The sequence below is a fragment of the Mytilus edulis genome, chromosome 7, assembly GCF_963676685.1.
Source record: "Mytilus edulis chromosome 7, xbMytEdul2.2, whole genome shotgun sequence".
Classification (NCBI taxonomy): Eukaryota; Metazoa; Mollusca; class Bivalvia; order Mytilida; family Mytilidae; genus Mytilus; species Mytilus edulis.
The window spans coordinates 379,069-399,285 of record NC_092350.1 but is presented as its reverse complement, the minus strand read 5'-3'; the positions used below and the strand labels follow the sequence as shown (position 1 = coordinate 399,285).

Sequence of the window (20,217 nt, the reverse complement as noted above, 5' to 3'; positions counted from 1 at the left end):
CCAGTATTCACAGTGAGTGTCACTAACAAGTATACATTAATATAAATTGGAGAAATCAGCCACAATCACCAGTATTCACAGTGAGTGTCACTAACAGGTATACATTTATATAGACTGGAGAAATAAGCCACAATCACCAGTATTCATAATGAGAGTCACTAACAAGTACACATTAATATAGAGTGGAGGAATCTGCCACAATCATCAGTATTCACAGTGAGTGTCACTAACAAGTATACATTAATATAGAGTGGAGGAATCAGTCACAATCACCAGTATTCACAATAAGTGTCACTAACAAGTATACATTAATATAGAGTGGGGAAATAAGCCACAATCACCAGTATTCATAATGAGAGTCACTAACAAGTATACATTAATATAGAGTGGAGGAATCTGCCACAATCACCAGTATTCACAGTGAGTGTCACTAACAAGTATACATTAATATAGAGTGGAGAAATAAGCCACAATCACCAGTATTCATAATGAGAGTCACTAACAAGTATACATTAATATAGAGTGGAGGAATCTGCCACAATCACCAGTATTCACAGTGAGTGTCACTAACAAGTATACATTAATATAGAGTGGAGGAATCAGTCACAATCACCAGTATTCACAGTGAGTGTCACTAACAAGTATACATTAATATAGAGTGGAGAAATAAGCCACAATCACCAGTACTCATAATGAGAGTCACTAACAAGTATACATTAATATAGAGTGGAGAAATCTGCCACAATCACCAGTATTCACAGTGAGAGTCACTAACAAGTATACATTAATATAGAGTGGAGAAATAAGCCACAATCACCAGTATTCATAATGAGAGTCACTAACAAGTATACATTAATATAGAGTGGAGGAATCAGCCAAAATCACCAGTATTCACAGTGAGTGTCACTAACAAGTATACATTAATAAAGAGTGGAGAAATCAGCCACAATCACCAGTATTCATAATGAGAGTCACTAACAAGTATACATTAATAAAGAGTGGAGAAATCAGCCACAATCACCAGTATTCATAGTGAGTGTCACTAACAAGTATACATTAATATAGAGTGGAGAAATAAGCCACAATCACCAGTATTCATAATGAGAGTCACTAACAAGTATACATTAATATAGAGTGGAGGAATCTGCCACAATCACCAGTATTCACAGTGAGTGTCACTATCAAGTATACATTGATATAGAGTGGAGAAATCAGCCACAATCACCAGTATTCACAGTGAGAATCACTTAAAAGTATACATTAATATAGAGTGGAGGAATCAGCCACAATCACCAGTATTCACGGTGAGAGTCACTTACAAGTATACATTAATATAGAGTGGAGGAATCTGCCACAATCACCAGCTTTCACCATGAGAGTCACTAACAAATATACATTGATATAGAGTGGAGGAATCAGTCACAATCACCAGTATTCACGGTGAGAGTCACTAACAAGTATACATTAATATAGAGTGGAGGAATCAGTCACAATCACCAGTATTCACAGTGAGTGTCACTAACAAGTATACATTAATATAGAGTGGAGAAATCAGCCACAATCACTAGTATTCACGGTGAGTGTCACTAACAAGTATACATTAATATAGAGTGGAGGAATCTGCCACAATCACCAGTATTCACGGTGAGAGTCACTATCAAGTAAACATTAATATAGAGTGGAGGAACCAGCCACAATCACCAGTATTCACAGTGAGTGTCACTAACAAGTATACATTAATATAGAGTGGAGGAATCAGTCACAATCACCAGTATTCACGGTGAAAGTCACTAACAAGTATACATTGATATAGAGTGGAGGAATCAGTCACAATCACCAGTATTCATAATGAGAGTCACTAACAAGTATACATTAATATAGAGTGGAGGAATCAGCCACAATCACCAGTATTCACAGTGAGTGTCACTAACAAGTATACATTAATATAAATTGGAGAAATCAGCCACAATCACCAGTATTCACAGTGAGAGTCACTAACAAGTATACATTAATATAGAGTGGAGAAATCAGCCACAATCACCAGTATTCACGGTGAGAGTCACTAACAAGTATACATTAATATAGAGTGGAGGAATCAGCCACAATCACCAGTATTCACAGTGAGTGTCACTAACAAGTATACATTAATATAAATTGGAGAAATCAGCCACAATCACCAGTATTCACAGTGAGTGTCACTAACAGGTATACATTTATATAGACTGGAGAAATAAGCCACAATCACCAGTATTCATAATGAGAGTCACTAACAAGTACACATTAATATAGAGTGGAGGAATCTGCCACAATCATCAGTATTCACAGTGAGTGTCACTAACAAGTATACATTAATATAGAGTGGAGGAATCAGTCACAATCACCAGTATTCACAATAAGTGTCACTAACAAGTATACATTAATATAGAGTGGGGAAATAAGCCACAATCACCAGTATTCATAATGAGAGTCACTAACAAGTATACATTAATATAGAGTGGAGGAATCTGCCACAATCACCAGTATTCACAGTGAGTGTCACTAACAAGTATACATTAATATAGAGTGGAGAAATAAGCCACAATCACCAGTATTCATAATGAGAGTCACTAACAAGTATACATTAATATAGAGTGGAGGAATCTGCCACAATCACCAGTATTCACAGTGAGTGTCACTAACAAGTATACATTAATATAGAGTGGAGGAATCAGTCACAATCACCAGTATTCACAGTGAGTGTCACTAACAAGTATACATTAATATAGAGTGGAGAAATAAGCCACAATCACCAGTACTCATAATGAGAGTCACTAACAAGTATACATTAATATAGAGTGGAGAAATCTGCCACAATCACCAGTATTCACAGTGAGAGTCACTAACAAGTATACATTAATATAGAGTGGAGAAATAAGCCACAATCACCAGTATTCATAATGAGAGTCACTAACAAGTATACATTAATATAAATTGGAGAAATCAGCCACAATCACCAGTATTCACAGTGAGTGTCACTAACAGGTATACATTTATATAGACTGGAGAAATAAGCCACAATCACCAGTATTCATAATGAGAGTCACTAACAAGTACACATTAATATAGAGTGGAGGAATCTGCCACAATCATCAGTATTCACAGTGAGTGTCACTAACAAGTATACATTAATATAGAGTGGAGGAATCTGCCACAATCACCAGTATTCACAGTGAGAGTCACAAACAAGTATACATTAATATAGAGTGGAGAAATAAGCCACAATCACCAGTATTCATAATGAGAGTCACTAACAAGTCTACATTAATATAGAGTGGAGGAATCTGCCACAATCACCAGTATTCACAGTGAGAGTCACAAACAAGTATACATTAATATAGAGTGGAGAAATAAGCCACAATCACCAGTATTCATAATGAGAGTCACTAACAAGTATACATTAATATAGAGTGGAGGAATCTGCCACAATCATCAGTATTCACGGTGAAAGTCACTAACAAGTATATATTAAAATAGAGTGGAGGAATCTGCCACAATCACCAGTATTCACAGTGAGAGTCACTAACAAGTATACATTAATATAGAGTGGAGGAATCTGCCACAATCACCAGTATTCACAGTGAGAGTCACTAACAAGTATACATTAATATAGAGTGGAGAATTCAATCACCAGTATTCATAATGAGAGTCACTAACAAGTATACATTAATATAGAGTGGAGGAATCAGCCACAATCACCAGTATTCACTATGAGAGTCACTAACAAGTATACATTAATATAGAGTGGAGGAATCAGCCACAATCACCAGTATTCACAGTGAGTGTCACTAACAAGTATACATTAATATAAATTGGAGAAATCAGCCACAATCACCAGTATTCACAGTGAGAGTCACTAACAAGTATACATTAATATAGAGTGGAGAAATCAGCCACAATCACCAGTATTCACGGTGAGAGTCACTAACAAGTATACATTAATATAGAGTGGAGGAATCAGCCACAATCACCAGTATTCACAGTGAGTGTCACTAACAAGTATACATTAATATAAATTGGAGAAATCAGCCACAATCACCAGTATTCACAGTGAGTGTCACTAACAGGTATACATTTATATAGACTGGAGAAATAAGCCACAATCACCAGTATTCATAATGAGAGTCACTAACAAGTACACATTAATATAGAGTGGAGGAATCTGCCACAATCATCAGTATTCACAGTGAGTGTCACTAACAAGTATACATTAATATAGAGTGGAGGAATCAGTCACAATCACCAGTATTCACAATAAGTGTCACTAACAAGTATACATTAATATAGAGTGGGGAAATAAGCCACAATCACCAGTATTCATAATGAGAGTCACTAACAAGTATACATTAATATAGAGTGGAGGAATCTGCCACAATCACCAGTATTCACAGTGAGTGTCACTAACAAGTATACATTAATATAGAGTGGAGAAATAAGCCACAATCACCAGTATTCATAATGAGAGTCACTAACAAGTATACATTAATATAGAGTGGAGGAATCTGCCACAATCACCAGTATTCACAGTGAGTGTCACTAACAAGTATACATTAATATAGAGTGGAGGAATCAGTCACAATCACCAGTATTCACAGTGAGTGTCACTAACTAGTATACATTAATATAGAGTGGAGAAATAAGCCACAATCACCAGTACTCATAATGAGAGTCACTAACAAGTATACATTAATATAGAGTGGAGAAATCTGCCACAATCACCAGTATTCACAGTGAGAGTCACTAACAAGTATACATTAATATAGAGTGGAGAAATAAGCCACAATCACCAGTATTCATAATGAGAGTCACTAACAAGTATACATTAATATAGAGTGGAGGAATCAGCCAAAATCACCAGTATTCACAGTGAGTGTCACTAACAAGTATACATTAATAAAGAGTGGAGAAATCAGCCACAATCACCAGTACTCATAATGAGAGTCACTAACAAGTATACATTAATAAAGAGTGGAGAAATCAGCCACAATCACCAGTATTCATAGTGAGTGTCACTAACAAGTATACATTAATATAGAGTGGAGAAATAAGCCACAATCACCAGTATTCATAATGAGAGTCACTAACAAGTATACATTAATATAGAGTGGAGGAATCTGCCACAATCACCAGTATTCACAGTGAGTGTCTCTATCAAGTATACATTGATATAGAGTGGAGAAATCAGCCACAATCACCAGTATTCACAGTGAGAATCACTTAAAAGTATACATTAATATAGAGTGGAGGAATCAGCCACAATCACCAGTATTCACGGTGAGAGTCACTTACAAGTATACATTAATATAGAGTGGAGGAATCTGCCACAATCACCAGTATTCACGGTGAGTGTCACTAACAAGTATACATTAATATAGAGTGGAGGAATCTGCCACAATCACCAGTATTCACGGTGAGTGTCACTTACAAGTATACATTAATATAGAGTGGAGAAATAAGCCACAATCACCAGTATTCATAATGAGAGTCACTAACAAGTCTACATTAATATAGAGTGGAGGAATCTGCCACAATCACCAGTATTCACAGTGAGAGTCACAAACAAGTATACATTAATATAGAGTGGAGAAATAAGCCACAATCACCAGTATTCATAATGAGAGTCACTAACAAGTCTACATTAATATAGAGTGGAGGAATCTGCCACAATCACCAGTATTCACAGTGAGAGTCACAAACAAGTATACATTAATATAGAGTGGAGAAATAAGCCACAATCACCAGTATTCATAATGAGAGTCACTAACAAGTATACATTAATATAGAGTGGAGGAATCTGCCACAATCATCAGTATTCACGGTGAAAGTCACTAACAAGTATATATTAAAATAGAGTGGAGGAATCTGCCACAATGACCAGTATTCACAGTGAGAGTCACTAACAAGTATACATTAATATAGAGTGGAGGAATCTGCCACAATCACCAGTATTCACAGTGAGAGTCACTAACAAGTATACATTAATATAGAGTGGAGAATTCAATCACCAGTATTCATAATGAGAGTCACTAACAAGTATACATTAATATAGAGTGGAGGAATCAGCCACAATCACCAGTATTCACTATGAGAGTCACTAACAAGTATACATTAATATAGAGTGGAGGAATCAGCCACAATCACCAGTATTCACAGTGAGTGTCACTAACAAGTATACATTAATATAAATTGGAGAAATCAGCCACAATCACCAGTATTCACAGTGAGAGTCACTAACAAGTATACATTAATATAGAGTGGAGAAATCAGCCACAATCACCAGTATTCACGGTGAGAGTCACTAACAAGTATACATTAATATAGAGTGGAGGAATCAGCCACAATCACCAGTATTCACAGTGAGTGTCACTAACAAGTATACATTAATATAAATTGGAGAAATCAGCCACAATCACCAGTATTCACAGTGAGTGTCACTAACAGGTATACATTTATATAGACTGGAGAAATAAGCCACAATCACCAGTATTCATAATGAGAGTCACTAACAAGTACACATTAATATAGAGTGGAGGAATCTGCCACAATCATCAGTATTCACAGTGAGTGTCACTAACAAGTATACATTAATATAGAGTGGAGGAATCAGTCACAATCACCAGTATTCACAATAAGTGTCACTAACAAGTATACATTAATATAGAGTGGGGAAATAAGCCACAATCACCAGTATTCATAATGAGAGTCACTAACAAGTATACATTAATATAGAGTGGAGGAATCTGCCACAATCACCAGTATTCACAGTGAGTGTCACTAACAAGTATACATTAATATAGAGTGGAGAAATAAGCCACAATCACCAGTATTCATAATGAGAGTCACTAACAAGTATACATTAATATAGAGTGGAGGAATCTGCCACAATCACCAGTATTCACAGTGAGTGTCACTAACAAGTATACATTAATATAGAGTGGAGGAATCAGTCACAATCACCAGTATTCACAGTGAGTGTCACTAACAAGTATACATTAATATAGAGTGGAGAAATAAGCCACAATCACCAGTACTCATAATGAGAGTCACTAACAAGTATACATTAATATAGAGTGGAGAAATCTGCCACAATCACCAGTATTCACAGTGAGAGTCACTAACAAGTATACATTAATATAGAGTGGAGAAATAAGCCACAATCACCAGTATTCATAATGAGAGTCACTAACAAGTATACATTAATATAGAGTGGAGGAATCAGCCAAAATCACCAGTATTCACAGTGAGTGTCACTAACAAGTATACATTAATAAAGAGTGGAGAAATCAGCCACAATCACCAGTATTCATAATGAGAGTCACTAACAAGTATACATTAATAAAGAGTGGAGAAATCAGCCACAATCACCAGTATTCATAGTGAGTGTCACTAACAAGTATACATTAATATAGAGTGGAGAAATAAGCCACAATCACCAGTATTCATAATGAGAGTCACTAACAAGTATACATTAATATAGAGTGGAGGAATCTGCCACAATCACCAGTATTCACAGTGAGTGTCACTATCAAGTATACATTGATATAGAGTGGAGAAATCAGCCACAATCACCAGTATTCACAGTGAGAATCACTTAAAAGTATACATTAATATAGAGTGGAGGAATCAGCCACAATCACCAGTATTCACGGTGAGAGTCACTTACAAGTATACATTAATATAGAGTGGAGGAATCTGCCACAATCACCAGCTTTCACCATGAGAGTCACTAACAAATATACATTGATATAGAGTGGAGGAATCAGTCACAATCACCAGTATTCACGGTGAGAGTCACTAACAAGTATACATTAATATAGAGTGGAGGAATCAGTCACAATCACCAGTATTCACAGTGAGTGTCACTAACAAGTATACATTAATATAGAGTGGAGAAATCAGCCACAATCACTAGTATTCACGGTGAGTGTCACTAACAAGTATACATTAATATAGAGTGGAGGAATCTGCCACAATCACCAGTATTCACGGTGAGAGTCACTATCAAGTAAACATTAATATAGAGTGGAGGAACCAGCCACAATCACCAGTATTCACAGTGAGTGTCACTAACAAGTATACATTAATATAGAGTGGAGGAATCAGTCACAATCACCAGTATTCACGGTGAAAGTCACTAACAAGTATACATTGATATAGAGTGGAGGAATCAGTCACAATCACCAGTATTCATAATGAGAGTCACTAACAAGTATACATTAATATAGAGTGGAGGAATCAGCCACAATCACCAGTATTCACAGTGAGTGTCACTAACAAGTATACATTAATATAAATTGGAGAAATCAGCCACAATCACCAGTATTCACAGTGAGAGTCACTAACAAGTATACATTAATATAGAGTGGAGAAATCAGCCACAATCACCAGTATTCACGGTGAGAGTCACTAACAAGTATACATTAATATAGAGTGGAGGAATCAGCCACAATCACCAGTATTCACAGTGAGTGTCACTAACAAGTATACATTAATATAAATTGGAGAAATCAGCCACAATCACCAGTATTCACAGTGAGTGTCACTAACAGGTATACATTTATATAGACTGGAGAAATAAGCCACAATCACCAGTATTCATAATGAGAGTCACTAACAAGTACACATTAATATAGAGTGGAGGAATCTGCCACAATCATCAGTATTCACAGTGAGTGTCACTAACAAGTATACATTAATATAGAGTGGAGGAATCAGTCACAATCACCAGTATTCACAATAAGTGTCACTAACAAGTATACATTAATATAGAGTGGGGAAATAAGCCACAATCACCAGTATTCATAATGAGAGTCACTAACAAGTACACATTAATATAGAGTGGAGGAATCTGCCACAATCATCAGTATTCACAGTGAGTGTCACTAACAAGTATACATTAATATAGAGTGGAGGAATCTGCCACAATCACCAGTATTCACAGTGAGTGTCACTAACAAGTATACATTAATATAGAGTGGAGGAATCAGTCACAATCACCAGTATTCACAGTGAGTGTCACTAACTAGTATACATTAATATAGAGTGGAGAAATAAGCCACAATCACCAGTACTCATAATGAGAGTCACTAACAAGTATACATTAATATAGAGTGGAGAAATCTGCCACAATCACCAGTATTCACAGTGAGAGTCACTAACAAGTATACATTAATATAGAGTGGAGAAATAAGCCACAATCACCAGTATTCATAATGAGAGTCACTAACAAGTATACATTAATATAGAGTGGAGGAATCAGCCAAAATCACCAGTATTCACAGTGAGTGTCACTAACAAGTATACATTAATAAAGAGTGGAGAAATCAGCCACAATCACCAGTACTCATAATGAGAGTCACTAACAAGTATACATTAATAAAGAGTGGAGAAATCAGCCACAATCACCAGTATTCATAGTGAGTGTCACTAACAAGTATACATTAATATAGAGTGGAGAAATAAGCCACAATCACCAGTATTCATAATGAGAGTCACTAACAAGTATACATTAATATAGAGTGGAGGAATCTGCCACAATCACCAGTATTCACAGTGAGTGTCTCTATCAAGTATACATTGATATAGAGTGGAGAAATCAGCCACAATCACCAGTATTCACAGTGAGAATCACTTAAAAGTATACATTAATATAGAGTGGAGGAATCAGCCACAATCACCAGTATTCACGGTGAGAGTCACTTACAAGTATACATTAATATAGAGTGGAGGAATCTGCCACAATCACCAGTATTCACGGTGAGTGTCACTAACAAGTATACATTAATATAGAGTGGAGGAATCTGCCACAATCACCAGTATTCACGGTGAGTGTCACTTACAAGTATACATTAATATAGAGTGGAGAAATAAGCCACAATCACCAGTATTCATAATGAGAGTCACTAACAAGTCTACATTAATATAGAGTGGAGGAATCTGCCACAATCACCAGTATTCACAGTGAGAGTCACAAACAAGTATACATTAATATAGAGTGGAGAAATAAGCCACAATCACCAGTATTCATAATGAGAGTCACTAACAAGTCTACATTAATATAGAGTGGAGGAATCTGCCACAATCACCAGTATTCACAGTGAGAGTCACAAACAAGTATACATTAATATAGAGTGGAGAAATAAGCCACAATCACCAGTATTCATAATGAGAGTCACTAACAAGTATACATTAATATAGAGTGGAGGAATCTGCCACAATCATCAGTATTCACGGTGAAAGTCACTAACAAGTATATATTAAAATAGAGTGGAGGAATCTGCCACAATGACCAGTATTCACAGTGAGAGTCACTAACAAGTATACATTAATATAGAGTGGAGGAATCTGCCACAATCACCAGTATTCACAGTGAGAGTCACTAACAAGTATACATTAATATAGAGTGGAGAATTCAATCACCAGTATTCATAATGAGAGTCACTAACAAGTATACATTAATATAGAGTGGAGGAATCAGCCACAATCACCAGTATTCACTATGAGAGTCACTAACAAGTATACATTAATATAGAGTGGAGGAATCAGCCACAATCACCAGTATTCACAGTGAGTGTCACTAACAAGTATACATTAATATAAATTGGAGAAATCAGCCACAATCACCAGTATTCACAGTGAGAGTCACTAACAAGTATACATTAATATAGAGTGGAGAAATCAGCCACAATCACCAGTATTCACGGTGAGAGTCACTAACAAGTATACATTAATATAGAGTGGAGGAATCAGCCACAATCACCAGTATTCACAGTGAGTGTCACTAACAAGTATACATTAATATAAATTGGAGAAATCAGCCACAATCACCAGTATTCACAGTGAGTGTCACTAACAGGTATACATTTATATAGACTGGAGAAATAAGCCACAATCACCAGTATTCATAATGAGAGTCACTAACAAGTACACATTAATATAGAGTGGAGGAATCTGCCACAATCATCAGTATTCACAGTGAGTGTCACTAACAAGTATACATTAATATAGAGTGGAGGAATCAGTCACAATCACCAGTATTCACAATAAGTGTCACTAACAAGTATACATTAATATAGAGTGGGGAAATAAGCCACAATCACCAGTATTCATAATGAGAGTCACTAACAAGTATACATTAATATAGAGTGGAGGAATCTGCCACAATCACCAGTATTCACAGTGAGTGTCACTAACAAGTATACATTAATATAGAGTGGAGAAATAAGCCACAATCACCAGTATTCATAATGAGAGTCACTAACAAGTATACATTAATATAGAGTGGAGGAATCTGCCACAATCACCAGTATTCACAGTGAGTGTCACTAACAAGTATACATTAATATAGAGTGGAGGAATCAGTCACAATCACCAGTATTCACAGTGAGTGTCACTAACAAGTATACATTAATATAGAGTGGAGAAATAAGCCACAATCACCAGTACTCATAATGAGAGTCACTAACAAGTATACATTAATATAGAGTGGAGAAATCTGCCACAATCACCAGTATTCACAGTGAGAGTCACTAACAAGTATACATTAATATAGAGTGGAGAAATAAGCCACAATCACCAGTATTCATAATGAGAGTCACTAACAAGTATACATTAATATAGAGTGGAGGAATCAGCCAAAATCACCAGTATTCACAGTGAGTGTCACTAACAAGTATACATTAATAAAGAGTGGAGAAATCAGCCACAATCACCAGTATTCATAATGAGAGTCACTAACAAGTATACATTAATAAAGAGTGGAGAAATCAGCCACAATCACCAGTATTCATAGTGAGTGTCACTAACAAGTATACATTAATATAGAGTGGAGAAATAAGCCACAATCACCAGTATTCATAATGAGAGTCACTAACAAGTATACATTAATATAGAGTGGAGGAATCTGCCACAATCACCAGTATTCACAGTGAGTGTCACTATCAAGTATACATTGATATAGAGTGGAGAAATCAGCCACAATCACCAGTATTCACAGTGAGAATCACTTAAAAGTATACATTAATATAGAGTGGAGGAATCAGCCACAATCACCAGTATTCACGGTGAGAGTCACTTACAAGTATACATTAATATAGAGTGGAGGAATCTGCCACAATCACCAGCTTTCACCATGAGAGTCACTAACAAATATACATTGATATAGAGTGGAGGAATCAGTCACAATCACCAGTATTCACGGTGAGAGTCACTAACAAGTATACATTAATATAGAGTGGAGGAATCAGTCACAATCACCAGTATTCACAGTGAGTGTCACTAACAAGTATACATTAATATAGAGTGGAGAAATCAGCCACAATCACTAGTATTCACGGTGAGTGTCACTAACAAGTATACATTAATATAGAGTGGAGGAATCTGCCACAATCACCAGTATTCACGGTGAGAGTCACTATCAAGTAAACATTAATATAGAGTGGAGGAACCAGCCACAATCACCAGTATTCACAGTGAGTGTCACTAACAAGTATACATTAATATAGAGTGGAGGAATCAGTCACAATCACCAGTATTCACGGTGAAAGTCACTAACAAGTATACATTGATATAGAGTGGAGGAATCAGTCACAATCACCAGTATTCATAATGAGAGTCACTAACAAGTATACATTAATATAGAGTGGAGGAATCAGCCACAATCACCAGTATTCACAGTGAGTGTCACTAACAAGTATACATTAATATAAATTGGAGAAATCAGCCACAATCACCAGTATTCACAGTGAGAGTCACTAACAAGTATACATTAATATAGAGTGGAGAAATCAGCCACAATCACCAGTATTCACGGTGAGAGTCACTAACAAGTATACATTAATATAGAGTGGAGGAATCAGCCACAATCACCAGTATTCACAGTGAGTGTCACTAACAAGTATACATTAATATAAATTGGAGAAATCAGCCACAATCACCAGTATTCACAGTGAGTGTCACTAACAGGTATACATTTATATAGACTGGAGAAATAAGCCACAATCACCAGTATTCATAATGAGAGTCACTAACAAGTACACATTAATATAGAGTGGAGGAATCTGCCACAATCATCAGTATTCACAGTGAGTGTCACTAACAAGTATACATTAATATAGAGTGGAGGAATCAGTCACAATCACCAGTATTCACAATAAGTGTCACTAACAAGTATACATTAATATAGAGTGGGGAAATAAGCCACAATCACCAGTATTCATAATGAGAGTCACTAACAAGTATACATTAATATAGAGTGGAGGAATCTGCCACAATCACCAGTATTCACAGTGAGTGTCACTAACAAGTATACATTAATATAGAGTGGAGAAATAAGCCACAATCACCAGTATTCATAATGAGAGTCACTAACAAGTATACATTAATATAGAGTGGAGGAATCTGCCACAATCACCAGTATTCACAGTGAGTGTCACTAACAAGTATACATTAATATAGAGTGGAGGAATCAGTCACAATCACCAGTATTCACAGTGAGTGTCACTAACAAGTATACATTAATATAGAGTGGAGAAATAAGCCACAATCACCAGTACTCATAATGAGAGTCACTAACAAGTATACATTAATATAGAGTGGAGGAATCTGCCACAATCATCAGTATTCACAGTGAAAGTCACTAACAAGTATATATTAAAATAGAGTGGAGGAATCTGCCACAATCACCAGTATTCACAGTGAGAGTCACTAACAAGTATACATTAATATAGAGTGGAGAAATAAGCCACAATCACCAGTATTCATAATGAGAGTCACTAACAAGTATACATTAATATAGAGTGGAGGAATCAGCCAAAATCACCAGTATTCACAGTGAGTGTCACTAACAAGTATACATTAATAAAGAGTGGAGAAATCAGCCACAATCACCAGTATTCATAATGAGAGTCACTAACAAGTATACATTAATAAAGAGTGGAGAAATCAGCCACAATCACCAGTATTCATAGTGAGTGTCACTAACAAGTATACATTAATATAGAGTGGAGAAATAAGCCACAATCACCAGTATTCATAATGAGAGTCACTAACAAGTATACATTAATATAGAGTGGAGGAATCTGCCACAATCACCAGTATTCACAGTGAGTGTCACTATCAAGTATACATTGATATAGAGTGGAGAAATCAGCCACAATCACCAGTATTCACAGTGAGAATCACTTAAAAGTATACATTAATATAGAGTGGAGGAATCAGCCACAATCACCAGTATTCACGGTGAGAGTCACTTACAAGTATACATTAATATAGAGTGGAGGAATCTGCCACAATCACCAGCTTTCACCATGAGAGTCACTAACAAATATACATTGATATAGAGTGGAGGAATCAGTCACAATCACCAGTATTCACGGTGAGAGTCACTAACAAGTATACATTAATATAGAGTGGAGGAATCAGTCACAATCACCAGTATTCACAGTGAGTGTCACTAACAAGTATACATTAATATAGAGTGGAGAAATCAGCCACAATCACTAGTATTCACGGTGAGTGTCACTAACAAGTATACATTAATATAGAGTGGAGGAATCTGCCACAATCACCAGTATTCACGGTGAGAGTCACTATCAAGTAAACATTAATATAGAGTGGAGGAACCAGCCACAATCACCAGTATTCACAGTGAGTGTCACTAACAAGTATACATTAATATAGAGTGGAGGAATCAGTCACAATCACCAGTATTCACGGTGAAAGTCACTAACAAGTATACATTGATATAGAGTGGAGGAATCAGTCACAATCACCAGTATTCATAATGAGAGTCACTAACAAGTATACATTAATATAGAGTGGAGGAATCAGCCACAATCACCAGTATTCACAGTGAGTGTCACTAACAAGTATACATTAATATAAATTGGAGAAATCAGCCACAATCACCAGTATTCACAGTGAGAGTCACTAACAAGTATACATTAATATAGAGTGGAGAAATCAGCCACAATCACCAGTATTCACGGTGAGAGTCACTAACAAGTATACATTAATATAGAGTGGAGGAATCAGCCACAATCACCAGTATTCACAGTGAGTGTCACTAACAAGTATACATTAATATAAATTGGAGAAATCAGCCACAATCACCAGTATTCACAGTGAGTGTCACTAACAGGTATACATTTATATAGACTGGAGAAATAAGCCACAATCACCAGTATTCATAATGAGAGTCACTAACAAGTACACATTAATATAGAGTGGAGGAATCTGCCACAATCATCAGTATTCACAGTGAGTGTCACTAACAAGTATACATTAATATAGAGTGGAGGAATCAGTCACAATCACCAGTATTCACAATAAGTGTCACTAACAAGTATACATTAATATAGAGTGGGGAAATAAGCCACAATCACCAGTATTCATAATGAGAGTCACTAACAAGTATACATTAATATAGAGTGGAGGAATCTGCCACAATCACCAGTATTCACAGTGAGTGTCACTAACAAGTATACATTAATATAGAGTGGAGAAATAAGCCACAATCACCAGTATTCATAATGAGAGTCACTAACAAGTATACATTAATATAGAGTGGAGGAATCTGCCACAATCACCAGTATTCACAGTGAGTGTCACTAACAAGTATACATTAATATAGAGTGGAGGAATCAGTCACAATCACCAGTATTCACAGTGAGTGTCACTAACAAGTATACATTAATATAGAGTGGAGAAATAAGCCACAATCACCAGTACTCATAATGAGAGTCACTAACAAGTATACATTAATATAGAGTGAAGAAATCTGCCACAATCACCAGTATTCACAGTGAGAGTCACTATCAAGTAAACATTAATATAGAGTGGAGAAATAAGCCACAATCACCAGTATTCATAATGAGAGTCACTAACAAGTATACATTAATATAGAGTGGAGGAATCAGCCAAAATCACCAGTATTCACAGTGAGTGTCACTAACAAGTATACATTAATAAAGAGTGGAGAAATCAGCCACAATCACCAGTATTCATAATGAGAGTCACTAACAAGTATACATTAATAAAGAGTGGAGAAATCAGCCACAATCACCAGTATTCATAGTGAGTGTCACTAACAAGTATACATTAATATAGAGTGGAGAAATAAGCCACAATCACCAGTATTCATAATGAGAGTCACTAACAAGTATACATTAATATAGAGTGGAGGAATCTGCCACAATCACCAGTATTCACAGTGAGTGTCACTATCAAGTATACATTGATATAGAGTGGAGAAATCAGCCACAATCACCAGTATTCACAGGGAGAATCACTTAAAAGTATACATTAATATAGAGTGGAGGAATCAGCCACAATCACCAGTATTCACGGTGAGAGTCACTTACAAGTATACATTAATATAGAGTGGAGGAATCTGCCACAATCACCAGCTTTCACCATGAGAGTCACTAACAAATATACATTGATATAGAGTGGAGGAATCAGTCACAATCACCAGTATTCACGGTGAGAGTCACTAACAAGTATACATTAATATAGAGTGGAGGAATCAGTCACAATCACCAGTATTCACAGTGAGTGTCACTAACAAGTATACATTAATATAGAGTGGAGAAATCAGCCACAATCACTAGTATTCAGGGTGAGTGTCACTAACAAGTATACATTAATATAGAGTGGAGGAATCTGCCACAATCACCAGTATTCACGGTGAGAGTCACTATCAAGTATACATTAATATAGAGTGGAGAAATCAGCCAAAATCACCAGTATTCATAATGAGAGTCACTAACAAGTATACATTAATATAGAGTGGAGGAATCGGCCACAATCACCAGTATTCATAGTGAGTGTCACTAACAAGTATACATTGATTTAGAGTGGAGGAATCTGCCACAATCACCAGTATTCACGGTGAGAGTCACTATCAAGTAAACATTAATATAGAGTGGAGGAACCAGCCACAATCACCAGTTTTCACAGTGAGTGTCACTAACAAGTATACATTAATATAGAGTGGAAGAATCAGTCACAATCACCAGTATTCACGGTGAAAGTCACTAACAAGTATACATTGATATAGAGTGGAGGAATCAGTCACAATCACCAGTATTCATAATGAGAGTCACTAACAAGTATACATTAATATAGAGTGGAGGAATCAGCCACAATCACCAGTATTCACAGTGAGTGTCACTAACAAGTATACATTAATATAAATTGGAGAAATCAGCCACAATCACCAGTATTCACAGTGAGAGTCGCTAACAAGTATACATTAATATAGAGTGGAGAAATCAGCCACAATCACCAGTATTCACGGTGAGAGTCACTAACAAGTATACATTAATATAGAGTGGAGGAATCAGCCACAATCACCAGTATTCACAGTGAGTGTCACTAACAAGTATACATTAATATAAATTGGAGAAATCAGCCACAATCACCAGTATTCACAGTGAGTGTCACTAACAGGTATACATTTATATAGACTGGAGAAATAAGCCACAATCACCAGTATTCATAATGAGAGTCACTAACAAGTACACATTAATATAGAGTGGAGGAATCTGCCACAATCATCAGTATTCACAGTGAGTGTCACTAACAAGTATACATTAATATAGAGTGGAGGAATCAGTCACAATCACCAGTATTCACAATAAGTGTCACTAACAAGTATACATTAATATAGAGTGGGGAAATAAGCCACAATCACCAGTATTCATAATGAGAGTCACTAACAAGTATACATTAATATAGAGTGGAGGAATCTGCCACAATCACCAGTATTCACAGTGAGTGTCACTAACAAGTATACATTAATATAGAGTGGAGAAATAAGCTACAATCACCAGTATTCATAATGAGAGTCACTAACAAGTATACATTAATATAGAGTGGAGGAATCTGCCACAATCACCAGTATTCACAGTGAGTGTCACTAACAAGTATACATTAATATAGAGTGGAGGAATCAGTCACAATCACCAGTATTCACAGTGAGTGTCACTAACAAGTATACATTAATATAGAGTGGAGAAATAAGCCACAATCACCAGTACTCATAATGAGAGTCACTAACAAGTATACATTAATATAGAGTGGAGAAATCTGCCACAATCACCAGTATTCACAGTGAGAGTCACTAACAAGTATACATTAATATAGAGTGGAGAAATAAGCCACAATCACCAGTATTCACGGTGAGAGTCACTAACAAGTATACATTAATATAGAGTGGAGGAATCAGCCAAAATCACCAGTATTCACAGTGAGTGTCACTAACAAGTATACATTAATAAAGAGTGGAGAAATCAGCCACAATCACCAGTATTCATAATGAGAGTCACTAACAAGTATACATTAATAAAGAGTGGAGAAATCAGCCAAAATCACCAGTATTCATAGTGAGTGTCACTAACAAGTATACATTAATATAGAGTGGAGAAATAAGCCACAATCACCAGTATTCATAATGAGAGTCACTAACAAGTATACATTAATATAGAGTGGAGGAATCTGCCACAATCACCAGTATTCACAGTGAGTGTCACTAACAAGTATACATTGATATAGAGTGGAGGAATCAGCCACAATCACTAGTATTCAGGGTGAGTGTCACTAACAAGTCTACATTAATATAGAGTGGAGGAATCTGCCACAATCACCAGTATTTACAGTGAGTGTCACTAACAAGTATACATTGATATAGAGTGGAGGAATCAGCCACAATCACCAGTATTCACAGTGAGAGTCACTTAAAAGTATACATTAATATAGAGTGGAGGAATCAGCCACAATCACCAGTATTCACGGTGAGAGTCACTTACAAGTATACATTAATATAGAGTGGAGGAATCTGCCACAATCACCAGTATTCATTATGAGAGTCACTAACAAATATACATTGATATAGAGTGGAGGAATCAGTCACAATCACCAGTATTCACGGTGAGAGTCACTAACAAGTATACATTAATATAGAGTGGAGGAATCAGTCACAATCACCAGTATTCACAGTGAGTGTCACTAACAAGTATACATTAATATAGAGTGGAGAAATCAGCCACAATCACTAGTATTCACGGTGAGTGTCACTAACAAGTATACATTAATATAGAGTGGAGGAATCTGCCACAATCACCAGTATTCACGGTGAGAGTCACTATCAAGTATACATTAATATAGAGTGGAGAAATCAGCCAAAATCACCAGTATTCATAATGAGAGTCACTAACAAGTATACATTAATATAGAGTGGAGGAATCGGCCACAATCACCAGTATTCATAGTGAGTGTCACTAACAAGTATACATTGATTTAGAGTGGAGGAATCTGCCACAATCACCAGTATTCACGGTGAGAGTCACTATCAAGTATACATTAATATAGAATGGAGGAACCAGCCACAATCACCAGTATTCACAGTGAGTGTCACTAACAAGTATACATTAATATAGAGTGGAGGAATCAGTCACAATCACCAGTATTCACAGTGAGTGTCACTAACAAGTATACATTAATATAGAGTTGAGGAATCCGCCACAATCACCTGTATTCACGGTGATAGTCACTAACAAGTATACATTAATATAGAGTGGAGGAATCAGCCACAATCACCAGTATTCACGGTGAAAGTCACTAACAAGCATACATTGATATAGAGTGGAGGAATCAGCCACAATCACCAGTATTCATGGTGAGAGTCACTAACAAGTATACATTAATATAGAGTGGAGGAATCTGCCATAATCACCAGTATTCATGGTGAGAGTCACTAACAAGTATACATTGATATAGAGTGGAGGAATCAGTCACAATCACCAGTATTCACGGTGAAAGTCACTAACAAGTATACATTAATATAGAGTGGAGGAATCTGCCATAATCACCAGTATTCATGGTGAGAGTCACTAACAAGTATACATTAATATAGAGTGGAGGAATCAGCCACAATCACCAGTATTCACAGTGAAAGTCACTAACAAGTATACATTAATATAGAGTGGAGGAATCAGCCACAATCACCAGTATTCACGGTGAAAGTCACTAACAAGTATACATTGATATAGAGTGGAGGAATCTGCCACAATCACCAGTATTCACAGTGCGAGTCACTAACAAGTATACATTGATATAGAGTGGAGAAATCAGCCACAATCACCAGTATTCACCGTGAGAGTCACTAACAAGTATACATTA

The 20,217-nt window shown here is 36.3% G+C and overlaps 1 protein-coding gene across 2 annotated transcripts in view; it reads right to left on the bottom strand.

Moving 5' to 3' along the window:
* LOC139529701 (DNA topoisomerase 3-beta-1-like) overlaps positions 1-20,217 on the bottom strand; it is a 67,001-nt gene that overhangs the window by 24,151 nt on the left and 22,633 nt on the right. The window lies entirely within an intron of this gene.